Genomic DNA, 16,706 nt, shown 5'->3' on the forward strand with positions numbered 1-16,706 from the left:
GCCTTCCTTTATATGTTGTATTTTTCTTTTCCCTGGCTGCCTTGAGAATTTTTTGTTTTTGTTGTTGGTTTGTGCCATCTTAATTATGATGTGCCTTGGAGTATGTTTGTTGTGGTTAAGAAACCTTGGTGTTCTGTTTGCTTCTTGAATTTGAGGCATTAGTTCTTTCCACAGGCTTGGGAAGTTCTCATCTATTATTTGTTTGAGTATATTTTCCATTCCATTTTCTCTCTCTTCTCCCTATGATATACCTATTATTCTTATGTTATTCTTTTTGTAGGAGTCAGACAATTCCTGTAGGGCTTTCTCGTTTTTTTTATTTTTGAGTCTCTTTCTTCTTCTCTCTGTTGTGCCTCAAGTTGCTTGTCTTCTATGTCACTAATCCTACCTTCTATCTGGCCTGTTCTATTAGCTAAGCTTGTTACCTCATTTTTTAGTTCATGAATTGAGTTTTTCATTTCTGTTTGATTTATTTTTATAGTTTCAATTTCCTTGGCAATATATTCTTTGTGTTCGTTGAGTTGTTTTCTGAGCTCCCTAAATTGCCTTTCTGTGTTTTCTTGTATATCTCGGAGTATTTTTAGGATTTCTATTTTAAATTCTCTGTCATTTAGCTCCAAGGTTTCCAATATATTAAATTTTTTCTCCATAGATTTTTCCACATCTATCTGTGTTACTTCTCTATCTTTTTTATCCATGATATTCAATTTCCTTTTTCTTAGTGGCATCTGAGGGTGGTCATGTTGATAGCACTAATGAGAATTAATAAAGAATAAAAAGGAAAAAGAAAATGGAAAAAAATTTGAAAAAAAACACAGAAAAAACAATAATAATTTATTATTTCCCCCCCTTTTCTTTCTTCTCTTCCTCTCCTCTCTCCTCCTCCTTAGGAAAATATCATGATGACCTGTGAATTATATTATGCTAAATGGAACAAAAACTGCATATAATGGAGGGCCTGAGTTGGGAGGAAGTGTTCAAGGGGCAAAAAAACAAGTAGGGACATACAAAATGCAAAAAAGAAAAAAATCTTGGTCAAGTATAAAATGATTAGCTTGTAAGTGATGGTCGACTAAGAGTTATGATGAGAAGGATAAGAGGGAAACAGAAAAAAAGAGAAAAAATAAACTATTGTATTAAGTGGAGCAAAGACTAAATAGAATGGAGATCCTGGGTTGGGAGGAATGCTAATGATTCAAAAAGTGAAATAAAAAGCACCCAAAATGCCACAGAAAAAAAACTTGAGTCCCAAATTAAATAATTTGTTCATGATTGAGGATTGAATGAGAGGAAAAGTAAAAGGAGAAAAGAAGAAACTAATAGAAAGGGAGAAATAAGAAAAAGGGGAAAAAGAAAGGAAGAAGAAAAGGAAAAGAAAAAAAAACAAAAAAAGAGAGAGAGAGAGAAAGTTAAGGGTTTTGGAGTGTAACCCTCATGGAGAATAAGGAAGAAGAAAAGAAATAAAATGTAACACTGATGGGTAGTGTAGTTCAAGAAAAGGGAAGAATATATGGGCAGAGAATAAAAGGACCAGGGTGGAAGAAATAGAAATAATAATAATAAAGGCAAGAAGATAAAAGTAACAAAAAAAAATAGTGGAACAATTTATAAAATCTGTGGATTTTTCCTGATTTTGAGAGGTTAACTTCTTCCTTTTTCTTTCCTCTCCCTCTTCCTGGTCAGTGACTCTGTACCCCAGGCTCTGCCCCGTGTCACGCTTAGGTAGGGATTTGCAGTTGATGAGATTCTACGGAAATGTCATATAGTTGACTTCAGTCTCATTGGTAGTCAAGGCTTTTTAGCGTTTGTAGGCTCCGACAATGAGAGAGTCTGTTTTCCTGGAGCCTCTCTCCTAGTCTCCCCTTCCTGAATTTTCAGCCTGGTGATCCAGCTATGAGGCTGCCACTTATTCTGCCTGGGGAGTAAGAGGCTCCAAGAGCTGGCAAATCCCCACTCTAACCCCACTCAACGCAGGGCTCTGGGTAAGGCTCTGGCAGTTAGAGCCGCCAGCATAATCAGGTGGGGCTAGGAGCCAATTGCTCTCAAGGTGACTTTCAATGAGCCTCCAGGCCTGTTCAGCATGCTTAGCACTCTGTGGGACCACTTTCCCCAGGCTTTCCGCACTTTGTAGCCTGTTTTGGCTGGGAAGAAGATGCCCTATTCACTGCCTGCAGTACAGGTCTTAACATCTGCCAAGTCCCTCTTTTTAGTGTATATTCCTGAGTATGAAAGCTCTGTCAATCAGAAGTTGCCCCCACTAAAGAATATCATGCCTCTTGTCTTGGATCACTGAACTGAGAGAGATCTTGTTAATTAGAGCCCCATAGGTCAGTTGGGAAGTGCGCAGACTGTGGGTTAAGCTAATTTCAGTGATTGGATCCACAGATGTGCTCCAGGATGGACTGCAAGCTGCCTGCATGCCCCTCCCCCAACACTTGATTGTTAGCTTGAATGGCTGGGTGAGGTGCCCCGCCAACAGAGAGAAGCTCGGGCGTAAGGAAGTTCGCTTTGGTGCACTCCCTGCTTGCCACTGGCAGTTGGGGTGCTCTGGGCGCGCCCATGACTGGGGACACTCACGATGAGCAGGCTGCTGGGGATGCTCAGGGCGCACCAGCCGGCAGCGCGGGGCATGCGGTTTCTCGCCGCATGCAGGTGGCTGCTCGCAGTGCACGCGGGCTGTTGCTCCCGGAGTGCAGGCAGGCAGTTGCTCCCGGAGTGCACGCGGGCTGTTGCTCCCGGATTGTGGGCGGGAAGTTGCTCACGTGGGTTGACTCACCACAGGCACACTCCCTCCTTGGCTTGAATGAACATCCGTGCTGCAATTAGCTTCCTCCACACCCTCAGCTCCCTCTCGACTCTCAGTTCCAAGTGAAAGCAGCCCTTTCACCTTCAGTGTGTGTGAAACTCCCAGATGCTCCAAGGATAGATTTTTCTGTCTCTAGTTGATGAATTTGTTGAAATTTTGGGGAGATATGTTGGACACGCTGCTCACAGCGCCATTTCCATGACTTCACTCACATTCATACCTATCTTTCTCAAACTCTTCCAAAAATTTGAGGAGGAGAGACTACTTACTAAACCATTTCTATGGGGTTGACATTACCTTGATACCAAAACCAGGCAAGAAAAACACTCAAAAAAAATACAGGCTTGACCTGTGGTGGCACAGTGGATAAAGCATCGACCTGGAAATGCTGAGGTCGCTGGTTCAAAACCCTGGGCTTGCCTGATCAAGGCATATATATGGGAGTTGATGCTTCCAGCTCCTCCCCCCTCTCTCTCTCTGTCTCTCTCTCTCCCTCTCTCTCTCTTCTCTAAAAATAAATAAATAAAATAAAATAAATAAAAAATAGACTTTTAAAAAAATTAAAAAAAAATAAAGCCAATATCTCTGATGAACATAGGAATAAAAACTCTAAACAAAATACTGTAAATCTACTACAACAGGATTGTTTAATATATGCAAATTAACCATGTGATATGCCATTTTAACAGAATAAGAGATGAAATTATATGATCCTATCAATAGATACAGAAAAAGCATTTGACAAGATATAACATTAAATTAAATTTAAAATGTCAATAAAATGGATATAGAAGTACCTCAACATAATAAAGGCCATGTATGGCAACCCCTCAGCTAATATCAATCTCAATGGTGAAAAATGGAAGGTTTTTCTTCTAATATCGGGAACAAGATAAGCATGCCCACTCTTACCACTTTTATTCAACATGCCACTGGAAGTCCTAGACAGATCAATCAGTCAAGAAAAAATAAATAAAATAGAGGGCATCTTAATTAGAAATGAAATGTAAAGCTATCATTATTTGCTGATGACATGATTCTATATATAGAAAACCCTGGAAATGGATGTGGAGAGGGGGGAGTGAGCCACTTTAAACCTCCTATGCTATTGGGACTGACCACTTTGCTAGGCTTAGCCATACGGGGCAGAAGGAAAGGGTGCCAGGGATGCAGAAGCTGACAGCCTTTCACACAAGACCTGTAGAGGCTGGGATGTATAAAAACTGAGGAGCTGATGTATAAGAGCTGATGGAGATCTATTAGGATTCTCTATCTTACTATGTTTCTCAGTAGTGTAGAATTTTCTATTGTGATAATGTCAATATGGTCATATCTCCAAAAGATTGATCAGACCACTGGATGCAAGTTTTTTGGGCTGGGTAATTGTTTACTTTAATCTTGGCCAAATGATAGCTTCACTTACATTTGGTTTGTGGTCTGATTATTGTATATGTGGGAATATGCTATGAAAATATGGAGAGTTAGGATAACAATTAGAGACAGCAAGGCGCCCTAGGGCTAAAGGCCTGAGTGGACAAGAGTCCAGGAGCCTCTCTGACACCATACTGGAGATAGTGCATGCTGGAAACAGCAAAACGGCAGAATAAGATTCAGCAACACAGATTATGTTTAGGCTCTCAGAATAGAGATTAGAAGTCAGCATGTTTCTTGTCTTTTACTTCACCCCCTGAAAACTTCTGCTGTCTGCTTTCTTGAGTTAATTGTACTGGCTAATAAATATCTGAGTAAGGCTGGGGATGGAGCTTCAGTCCTTCAGTCTGCTGACCAGGGCTGTTGCATCCCTGCGACCCCTCAGAGCATTTCCTCTGGTCTCTGTGTAATAGTTCATTGTCACCACAACAAGTGTTGCTCCATGTGAGGAAAGGGAACCAAATGACAGGTTTTCTACTCCAAGTAGTTCATGACAAGCATTAAGTTTTATTCTAGGTCCAGTTTTGGTTTGGGTTTTTTTTTTTTTCAGAAATATTTTGCACTCACTGGCCAGGTGGTGGCACAGTAGACACAGCATCTGACTGAGACTCAGAGGACCCAGGTCACCAACTTGAGCACAGGGTCACTGGCTTGAGCAACAGGACACTTGCTCTGCTGTAGCCCCCCTCCAGTCAAGGCACATATGAGAAAGCAGTCTATGATCAACTAAGGTATCATAACAAAGAATTGATGCTTCTCATCTCTCTCCCTTCCTGTCTGTCTGTACTTATCTGTCCCTCTCTCTGTCTGTGTCTTTTTTTCTGTCACAAAAAAAAGAAAGAAATATTTTGCACTAATTGGAGAAAAGTGTGTGACATGGAGATTATAAAGCTGCAAATAAACATGTATACAACACCAGTTTTACTTGGTGCCTTCCTGAGAGTTTTAAATATTTTTCTGATCTTTATTTTATTTTTTTTTCTGAAGTTGGAAACGGGGAGGCAGTCAGACTCCCGCATGCGCCCGACCAGGATCCACCTGGCACGCCCACCAGGGGGTGATGCTCTGCCCATCTGGGGCGTTGCTCTGCCACAATCAGAGCCATTCTAGCGCCTGAGGCAGAGGCCACAGAGCCATCCTCAGCGCCCAGGCCATCTTTGCTCCAATGGAGCCTTGGCTGCAGGAGGGGAAGAGAGAGACAGAGAGGAAGGAGAAGGGGAGGGGTGGAGAAGCAGATGGGTGCTTCTCCTGTGTGCCCTGGCCGGGAATCAAACCCGGGACTCCTTCACTGCCAGGCCGACGCTCTACCACTGAGCCAACCAGCCAGGGCCTTGATCTTTATTATATTCAGAGAATATCATGTGTTTGACTAAGGAAAGCAGTATAAAAATATTAATTTTGAAGAAGCAAGTGAAGACGAAGTTCAGGTTCCTTAGGGAAATATTGATCAAGTTGCTCTTATGACTACCAATGTTCTGTTTTTCATGGTCTTATCTATCTTTGAGCCTTTGAAACCATCATTACTCTATTAACAATGGATATGTATGCCTGGACTGGAGAACAGGCTGTGTTATATAATATGATGGAATAATACTTGCTGCTCTTGGAGTTCAGGCAGTTATTCTTCCTGGGGATGAAATTACTTTCCAAAAGACTGGCAAGTGTTCTGTTCTACTGGAAGGATTCATCGTTGTATGGTTTGACTTCTTTATCTTGTTACCTTAAGCTAATCAATTTCCCAAAATACAGGGGAAAGATTTACATAATAATGGAATCATTAATAGTACCTTTGGGGAACTTACTTTTTGGAGGTCTCCAAGAGCAGATCACAGTGAAGTACCAACGGGTTGCCCAGTTGAACAAATATGGTGCCTCTACACCCCCATAATCCATCTGGCCCAGTCCCTCACATCAGCTGTGCTAATTGAAGTAGACTACCCTGCATTGTTATGTACATTAAAAATTCTGGGATCCAAACTTCAGGGTGTGTATGCGAGCTGCTAACAGCTTCTGGAAGCATAGCAGGGATTCATCAGTCAAGTGTATACTTCCTGGGGCCCGTGATTGGTATTCAGCCTTGTATGTGAAACAGTGGTGCTCACCATCACACTCCTGGTGGTGGTACACAAAAGACTCATTGTTTTTCTTGTAAGTCATGAAAGGATACAAGAGTAACCTAGCTAACACTAGGATGGAAAGTACTTACTGTGTGGGACTTTCTTTTTATTATTATTATTTTTTTAATTGAGAGAGAGAGATAGACAAACAGGGACAAATAAGAAGGGAGAGAGATGAGAAGCATCAACTCATAGTTGCAGCACCTTAGTTGTTCATTGATTGACTTCTCACATATGCCTTGACCAGGAGCTTCCAGCCAAGCCAGTGACCTTGGGCTTCAGGTCAGCAACCCTGGGCTCAAGCCAGTGACTATGGGGTCAGGTTTATGATCCCATGCTCAAGCTAGTGAGCCCCTGCTCAGGCCAGCAACCTTGGGGTTTGCACTAGAGTCCCCAGCCGACACTCTAGCTTACTATGTCACTACCTGGTCAGGTGGGACTTTCTTTACTAAGTTTCTGCTAGACGATTGTTATGAGTCAGTTTCCAAAAGTCAGGCTTCAGATGTTGTATATTTTTAATAGCAAGAACATATATTGAATAATACAGAGAATCTATGAGTAATCGTGAATAGTAAGATAATATAATTCTGGATCATAACTTTTTTATCTCCAAAAAGAAATATTTTTCATTCAATACCTTTTTTGGCATTGCATGTACTCATAAGTGAATATACAATGGTCTGTAATTGTGAGATTATATTCTTAATTTAAAATGCAAAAGAGTCATTTAAAATAACATCTACACAGTGAAACCATAAGGAGAGTCTGTAAGAATTACCTATAACAGAATGAAATTATTGAAACTGTTTACCTAAATAGAGGAACATTTGCTTAGAGGTGCTTAGTGTTTATTTATTTAAAAAGGCATTTTCTATTACTATCAAATTTCCTTATGAAATAAATATTATGACTCAATTTTTCCACTTACCATTCCTGACAGCCTACCTTACTTTCTTTGAGTTGTTTTTATTATTACACCTTCTGTCTCATCTAAAAAAGTAACCCCTTAGTTAATAGATGAGTACAAATAATGCCAATATTTGGGCAAGAAGTAGGATGAAACGATCACTACCTTTAGTAGGGCCAACTATTTTTGTTTTTCAAGTGCTAATAAATAATTCACTTTACAAACATAAGCCAGGTATGTGTTTTTGTATACATATACTGAACAGCAAACTCCTTATTGTACTTATTGGCATTTTCAACTCCCTTAAACTTTGGACAACCACTTTACTTTTCCTCTTAGTAGTAGCAGGGCAGCTACAATAGTTTTCGGGTTATATCTGCATAGCTATTTAGATCTGCATAATTTTACATTTGAATAGACAATGAAAACCCCAGACTAGGCTAATACATAAATATTTAGGGCAAAATGTCTTTAATCTTGCAATTTATTGAGTTTACTTGAGTATATGGTCTCTATCTATACATTTCTACCTCTACATAAGTTGAATGCTGATAAAAGGAACTAGTATGGAACTATGTATATGAATAATCAATATTATCAAAAAAGTAAAAATATTTCTTAATACTTCTCCAAATGTTTTCTACTCTAAGTTATACATATTTTCAATTCTTAGAATAAATATTATAATCTGTACTTTATATTAAATTTGAGCTACTGGTTATTTTTTGTTGTTGTGTTTAGGTGGGTTTTTTTGTTGTTGTTGTTTGCTTGGGGTTTTTTTTGGCTTGAACAACAGAAATATATTTCTCACAGTTCTGAAGGTTGGATGTCCAAGATCAAGGTGTTAGCAGAGTTGGTTTCTCCTGAGTCCTCTCTCCTTGGCTTGCAGATAAATAGTATATCTACTCCCTGTGTCTTTTGTTTGTTTGTTTCCAGCTTTATTGAGATATAATTGACTTATACATTGTGTAAGTTTAAGGTATAAAAAATGTTTATTTTATACACTCACATAGTATAAAATGATGACCACCAAAGCATTAGCTAAGGCTCTATCACAACACATCACACAATTACTATTTCCTTTTTGTGGTGAGAACAGGTGAGATCTACTCTCTTAGCAACTTTTAAGTATATAACACAGTATTGTTTTCTACAATCACCGTGCTGTACCTCAGATCCCCAAAACTTAGCAATTTTTTAACAGGAAATATGTACTCGTCAACCAACACATTCACATTTCTTCCATCCTCTACCTGGCAGATATCATTCCACTCTCTGCCTCTAATAGGTCTGCTCTTTTAGATTCCACATACAACTGATATCATACCTAGCATGGTACCCTCAGGGTCAATCCATGTCTTCACAAATGGCAAGATCTCCTTTCTTGTGGCTGAATAATATTCTATTTTATATACACACACATATACACACACAGAGAGAGAAATGGTTGTGAGCTTTCTGTTGTGATTTTGATTTTCACTTCCATAAGAATTAGTGATGTGGAGCACCTTTTTATGTACCTGCTGGCCATGTGTGTGTCTTCTTTAGACACATGTCTATTCAGGTCCTCTGCCCTATGCCCCATATTTTATTTGGATTGTTTTGGGGTTTTGCCACTGAAGTTAGCTGTACTGTAAATCCAACTTCTTATAATGGCTAAAATCCAAACCACTGGCAAATCAAGTGCTCACAAGGATTTGGAGCACTGGGAACTCTCACTCTGCTGCTGGGCACAGAGTTTGAATTTTTCAAGATGAAAAACTTCTTGTGTTTGGGTGTACAAAAATGTGAATATATAATATTTCACACTACTAATGTGTACACTTAAAATGATTAAGATGATAAATTTTATGTTATGCATACCTTACCACAAATAAAAATAAATAATAAAAAGATAAGTAAATATTTGGTATAAATTTGCTTTTCTTTAGTTAAAAATTTTTACTCCTGGTACTATTACCACAATTTACAGGGCAATATACCTGATGTAATAAAAAGAAAAAGAAAAAGAAAATGCTACAACAGATAAAAGACCTCAGGAATGCACATCTACCATATTTCCCCACATATAAGATGCCCCTTAATTGGAGGGCCCAAAATTTGAAAAAAAAAAATTACATAACATTATTAAACTCAAGTTTTATTCATCATAAAATTCATCTGACTCCTCATCACTGTCAAAACCATCCATTAACTTGTTCTTATCTGTGTCTGATGACAAATCACTGTCTTCAACAATGAGCGCAAAAACAAGCACAAAAAAGCAGAAAATGCAAGTAAAAAAATCTACAACCATGTATAAGACGCACCCACTTTTTAGACCCCAAATTTTTCAAAAAAGTGGAATTGACATTACATTGCATTAAACTGTGGCTGTGACAGTCCTGAACAAGAAGAGCTTCCTATTTAGCCGCAGTCACCTTTCTGACTATGAGTCGTCATTTCTTCTGGGCAGGTTTTCATAGTTCCTCTAATGCATTTAAGACTGTCTCAAAGTAACCTGCAGCTTTCCTGACAACTTCTCTCTTCTTTCCTGCTAAGAACTGTAGCCCCTTTCTTGAGTTTTTAGATCCTTCTGCTACCATATCAACCACTTTTACCATCAAATCCATAACCACCACCATAGGGATTGCCTGAGCTTCTTCCACCAAAACTGCCTCCCTTCATGGGTCCATAATTTAATTGCTGTTGTTCATTGTAATGTCAAAAATCATTAGAGTTCCCACCACCATAGCTACTGCCAAAACTCCCCCCTCATCATTGTAACCATCATATCCTCCACCACTGCCACCACATCCACCTTGGTTTCCATATCCTGGTCCACCACCATCACATAGCCTCCTCTACTACTATAATCAGGACCACCATCATAGTTGCCACTGTCACCTCCAAATCCATTATATCCATCATCACCTCTTCGATAACTGCCTCTGCTGCCACCTCCACCACCATAGCCTCCTCTTTCCACCAAAGTTACCTCCACTGCCTCCAGAGTTTCCTCCATGACCTATAAAGCTGCCAGATCCCCCATCCATGACCTCTTTGTGATCCAGCAGGGTGTGTTTCTTGTTCAGAAAGGGCCTTTTACACTTCACAATTATGCCCATTATATAGTGTGGTATTTCTGGGCAACAATTTCATCAACTGTATCATGATCATCAAATATTACAAAAGCAAATCCTCTTTTTTTCCTCACTCTGCCTGTCTTCTATAACTTCTATGGTTTCAATCTTGCTGTACTTTTCAAAGCAATCTCTCATATTATATTCTTCTGTATCTTCCTCAATACCACCAACAGAAATTTTTTTCACTGTTAGATGGACACTGGGCTTTACAGAATCCTCTCCAGGAACAGCTCTATACAGTATACTATCCACTGTATACTATCAAGCTTGTGTGGCTGAACACACATCACTGCATCCACCTCTTCAGCACAAGAGTAAGTCACACAGCCAAAGCCGCAGGAATGTTTTGTTTGTGAGTCTCACATAACCACACAATCTGTGAGTGTGCCCCATTTCTCACAATGTTCTCTTAAACTGTCATCTGTAGTTTCAAAGTTCAGACCACCAATAAACGGTTTTCGCAACTGCTCTGCTTCCTTCGGATCATGGTCCTCCATTTTGAGACCAGACTTGCCTCTTCCAACTCAAGTTCAATATGGGCTCAAAGTAAATTTGCTTATGCATAAATTTTCCTAAAAGAAAACACAAAAAAGTAACAATGTAGTTGCTTCAGGGAAGAAGGAGTAGAAAACGGAACCAGGAAGATCTTTTCATACTTTTTGAACTGTTTGCATCTTTTTTTACCATTTACATTTCTTAGATTTTCAGTTTAAGAGAACTATACAATTAGAATAAGAGTAATATATAATGACATATATGTTGTATATAATTACATAAGTAATATATATTACATTTGTACATATATATATTACATTTGTCAATTTTTTAACAGAGACCCTACATTTTCAGTTTAATTCTCTTAGTATGTATTTAAGCACTATAAGTGAACCTTTCTAAAAATTAAGTGAGGGGATAACATCAGAGTAATGGCACGGTAGGAAGCAATACCGATAAATCTCCCCCAAAACTCAACAAGATCTTCAACCAGAAACAGAAAAACATATCCTAGGAGCCTCCAGATGTTTTGCAATACACCCGAAGGTATGGTTGAGTGAAAAATTGGCTAAATATATAATCAAACCCCGAGGGATATAGGGAGTAAAAAATGCTCCACCTTCCTCATTAACCTAAAAAGGGCTGCTTTCACTGGGATCTGACAGTATAGAAACTAAGGTGGGCAAAGGGGGTGAATAGATCCAGGTTGCGGCACAAACGGCCGAACCAGGCTGTGGCATGGAGATCCAAGCCAAGGATAAACTGTGACTGTGGCAACCCAGGAAATACAAGCTAACATTCAAACCAAACCCAGACAAAAAAAAGACAAGCAGGGCAGCATTCGCCCCAATCTCCTGGTCAGCGCGCACAGATAGTGGGCGAGAGATTCCTCCGAGCACCTCTGCAGTGGGCACCCGTGTTATCCCACAGAGGGGCAGAGTCAGGGGCCTTTGTGTGAGCCAAAAGCGGGATCTCCAGCCCACCCCAGCGCCCTGAAAAAGCTGCGCATGGGGAGGGAGCAAGAGCCAATTCCAAAGCTGAAACTTTTCCGTGCAGGCAGGGGTCTCACTCAAAGTGTGAGGCTGCTGGCCTGATATCCTGGTCGGCGCGCACAAAGAGTGGGCAAGAGATTCCTCTGAACACCTCAGGAGTGGGCGCTCATGTTACCCTACAGAGGGGCAGAGTCAGGGGCCTTTGAGGGGGCGAAGCCCCACCTGATTGTGCTAGCAGTTCTGACTGACTGAGCCTTACCCAGAGCCCTGTGCTGAATGGGAATAGAGTGGGAAGTTGCCAGTTCTTTGAGCCTATTACTATCCAGGCAGAGGCAGCAGCAACCCCATAGCTGGATTATCAGGCTACTAATTGTGGAAGGAAAGACTAGGAGAGAGGCTCCAGGAACACGGACTCTCTCACTGTTGGAGCCTATAAATGCTAATGAGCCTCGACTGCCAACGAGACTGAAGCACAATACATGATATCGCCATAGAGACTTACCAACTGCAAACCTCTAACTGAGCATGCAAAAGGGGCAGAACCTGGGGTAGAGAGTCACCAACCAGGAAGAGGAAGAGAAAAGAAAAAGCAAGAAGATAACCTCTCAAAATCAAGAATAATCCTCAGACATTATAACCTATCCCATTTTATTGTATTTGTTCGTTTGTGTCTCTTATCTTCATTCTTGATTTTTTTTTTCTTTCCTCCTCCAACTTGGTCGTTTAATTCTCTGCCAGTCTTACTCTCTCCTCTCTTTGAACTACACTATCCATAAGTGTTACATCTCCCATTATCTTTCCTTTCCTCTTCCTTTCTCTCTATGAGGGTTGCACTCCAAAACCCTTAACTCTCTCTCTCTCCTCTTTTTTCTTCTTTTAGTGGTATCCTCTTTTTTCTTTTTCTTTCTTTTCTCCTTCTATATTAGTTTCTTCCTTTCTCCTTTACGTCTCCTCTCATTCAAACCTCAATAATGAACAAATTATCTTATCTGAGACACAAACTTATGTTTTTGGCATTTTGGGGGTTTTTACTTCACCTTTTTAACTCACTAGCAGTGCTCCCATCCCTGGCTCTCCATTTTATCTATTCTTGTTCCACTAAATACAATAGTAATTTTTTAATTTGTCCCCCCATTTTCCTGTTTCCCTCTTATTCCTCTCATCATAACTCTTAGTAAACCAACACCTAAAAGCAAATCATTTTCTTCTTGACCCAAATTTTTTCCTTTTTTGTTCTTTGTGGGTCCATAACCCCCCTTTTTTTTTCTTTTCCCCTTTATTTCTTCACCCCAATTCAGGCCCTCCATTACAGGCATTGTTTGTTCTATTTAGTACAATATAATTCACAGTTCACCACAAGATTTTCTCAAGAAAGAGGGGAGAGGGGAGGAGGAGGAATAATTTCTTTTTTTTCAAACTTTTATTTTTTTTTCTTTAATTATTTTTTTTAAAACTCTTCGATTCATTATTTTTATTTTTTTAACTTTTTATTCTTTATTAAATCTCATTAAACAAAAAACAAAACCACCCTCAGGTGCCATTAAAGAAGAGAAAATCGAATATCATGGATACAAAAGAAAGAGAGGTAACAAAGATAGATGAAAAAAATCTATAGAGAAAAAATTTAATATATTGGAAACCTTGGAGTTAAACGACAGAGAATTTAAAATAGAAATCCTAAAAATATTTAAAGATATACAAGAAAACACAGAAAGGCAATTTAGGAATCTCAGAAAACAACTCAATGAACAAAAAGAGTATATTTCCAAGGAAATTGAAACTATAAAAACAAATCAAACACAGATGAAAAACTCAATTCACAAGCTGAAAAACGAGGTAACAAGCTTAGCTAATAGAAAAGGCCAGATAGAAGAGAGGATTAGTGAAATAGAAAATAAGCAACTTGAGGCACAACAGAGAGAAGAAGAGACTCAAAAATTTAAAAAAATGAGATAGCCTTACAGGAATTATCTGACTCCATCAAAAAGAATAACATAAGAATAATAGGTATATCAGAGGGAGAAGCGAGAGAAAATGGAATGGAGAACATACTCAAACAAATAATAAATGAGAACTTCCTTAGCTTGTGGAAAGAACTAAAGCCTCAAATTCTAGAAGCAAACAGAACTCCGAGTTTTCTCAACCCGAACAAACCTACTCCAAGGAACATCATAATAAAAATGGCACAAACCAACGGCAAAGAAAAAATTCTCAAAGCAGCCAGGGAAAAGAAGAATACAACATATAAAGGAAGGCCCATTAGATTATCATCAGATTTCTCAACAGAAACTCTACAAGCTAGAAGAAAGTGGAACCCAATATTTAAAGTCCTGAAAGAGAGGAAGTTTCAGCAATGAATACTATACCCATCAAAGCTATCCTTCAAATATGAAGGAGAAATAAAAACATTCACAGACATAGAAAATATGAGGGAATTTATCATCAGAAAAAGCCCACTCCAGGGATTACTAAAGGGGGCTCTCCAATCAGATACAAAGAACAAAAAAAACAAAGCCACAAGTAAAAGCTCCAAGAAGAACACAATAAAACCAAAAGAAAGGGGAGGAGAGGATGGAGATTAACAGTACCAAAGGACGATGGAGTGCAAAAGTACTCAAAAAATAGTGCACTACAATAAACAGGGTAGGAACACTTTTCATTTCTTAAAGGTAACCACCATTAAAAAAACCACCACAGAAGCACATGATTTAAAAAGGATAGCAACAGAGGAAAGATGTATGGAATACAACCAAATAAAAACAAAAGATAGAAAAACGAAAGAGAAGGATCAAACAAGACACAAAACTAACAGAAAGCAATCTATAAAATGACAATAGGGAACTCACAAATGTCAATATTTACACTAAATGTAAACGGATTAAACTCACCAATAAAAAGACACAGAGTAGCAGAATGGATTAAAAAAGAAAAACCAATTATATGCTGCCTACAAGAAAATCATCTAAGTAACAAGGATAAAAACAAATTCAAAGTGAAAGGCTGGAAAACAATACTCCAAGCAAATAACATCCAAAAAAAACAGGCGTAGCAATACTCATATCTGATAATGCTGACTACAAGACAGCAAAAGTACTCAGAGACAAAAATGACCATTTCATAATGGCTAAGGGGACACTGAATCAAGAAGACATAACAATTCTTAATATATATGCACCAAACCAAGGAGCACCAAAATATATAAAACATTAAACAATTGACCTTAAAACAAAAACTGACAAAAATACAATCATATGTGGAGACCTCAATACACCACTGACGGCTCTATATTGGTCATCCAAACAGAGAATCAACAAAGATATGGTGGCCTTAAACAAAACACTAGAGCACCTGGATATGATAGACATCGACAGGACATTCCATCCCAAAGTGACTGAGTATACATTTTTCTCCAATGTACATGGATCATTCTCAAGAATTGACCATATGTTGGGCCACAAAAACAACATTAGCAAATTCAGAAAAACTGAAGTTGTACCAAGCATATTTTCTGATCATAAAGCCTTGAAACTAGAATTAAACGGCAAAAAAGCAGAAAAAAATCCCACAAAAATGTGCAAACTAAACAACATACTTTTAAAAAATGAATGGGTCAAGAAAAAAATAAGTGCAGAGATCAAAAGATATATACAGACAAATGAAAATGACAATACAACATATCAGAATCTATGCGATGCAGCAAAAGCAGTGATAAGAGGAAAGTTCATTTCACTTCAGGCCTATAGGAACAAAGAGAGAGCCCAAGTAAACCACTTAACTTCACAACTTAAGGAACTAGAAAAAGAAGAACAAAGACAACCCAAAACCAGCCGAAGAAAGGATATAATAAAAATCAGAGCAGAAATAAATGAAATAGAGAACAGAAAAACTATAGAAAAAATTAATAGAACAAGGAGCTGGTTCTTTGAAAAGATCAACAAAATTGACAAACCCTTGGCAAGAGTTACCAGGAAAAAAGAGAAAGAACTCATATAAACAAAATCCAAAATGAAAGAGGAGAAATCACCACGAACATCGTAGATATACAAAGAATTATGGTAGAATATTATGAAAAACTTTATGCCACTAAATTCAACAACATAGTAGAAATGGATAAATTCCTAGAACAATACAACCTTCCTAGACTGAGTCAAGAAGAAGCAGAAAGCCTAAACAGACGTATTAGTAGAGAAGAAATAGTAAAAACCATTAAAAACCTCCCCAAAAATAAAATTCCAGGCCCAGACGGCTATACCAGCAAATTTTATCAAACATTCAAAGAAGACTTGGTTCCTATTCTTCTCAAAGTCTTCCAAAAATTGAAGAAGAAGCAATACTTCCAAATACATTTTATGAGGCCAACATAACCCTCATACCAAAAACAGGCAATGATGGCACAAAAAAAGAAAACTACAGACCAATATCTCTAATGAATACAGATGCTAAAATACTAAACAAAATACTAGCAAATCAAATACAACAACATATCAAAAAAATAATACATCATGATCAAGTGGGATTCAACCCAGAATCTTAAGGATGGTTCAACATACGTAAAACGGTTAACGTAATACACTATATCAACAAAACAAAAAAAAACCACATGATCTTATCAATAGATGCAGAAAAGGCTTTTGATAAAATACAACACAATTTTATGTTAAGACTCTCAACAAAATGGGTATAGAAGGAAAATATCTCAACATGATAAAGGCCATATATGATAAACAATCAGCCAACATCATATTAAATGGCATAAAACTGAAAGCTTTCCCCCTTAAATCAGGAACAAGACAGGGTTGTCCACTCTCTCCACTCTTATTTAATGTGGTGCTA

At 38.4% G+C, this 16,706-nt stretch overlaps 2 pseudogenes; one reads left to right on the forward strand and one right to left on the reverse strand.

The window, feature by feature from the left end:
* Positions 1-2,559: 2,559 nt before the first annotated feature.
* Positions 2,560-6,412, forward strand: LOC136398368 (major facilitator superfamily domain-containing protein 8 pseudogene; annotated as a pseudogene).
* Positions 6,413-9,826: 3,414 nt separating this feature from the next.
* LOC136398369 (heterogeneous nuclear ribonucleoprotein A3 pseudogene) lies at positions 9,827-10,883 on the reverse strand (annotated as a pseudogene).
* Between the last annotated feature and the right edge of the window lie 5,823 nt (positions 10,884-16,706).

This window comes from Saccopteryx leptura, chromosome 3 (genome assembly GCF_036850995.1).
Source record: "Saccopteryx leptura isolate mSacLep1 chromosome 3, mSacLep1_pri_phased_curated, whole genome shotgun sequence".
NCBI classification, from domain to species: Eukaryota; Metazoa; Chordata; class Mammalia; order Chiroptera; family Emballonuridae; genus Saccopteryx; species Saccopteryx leptura.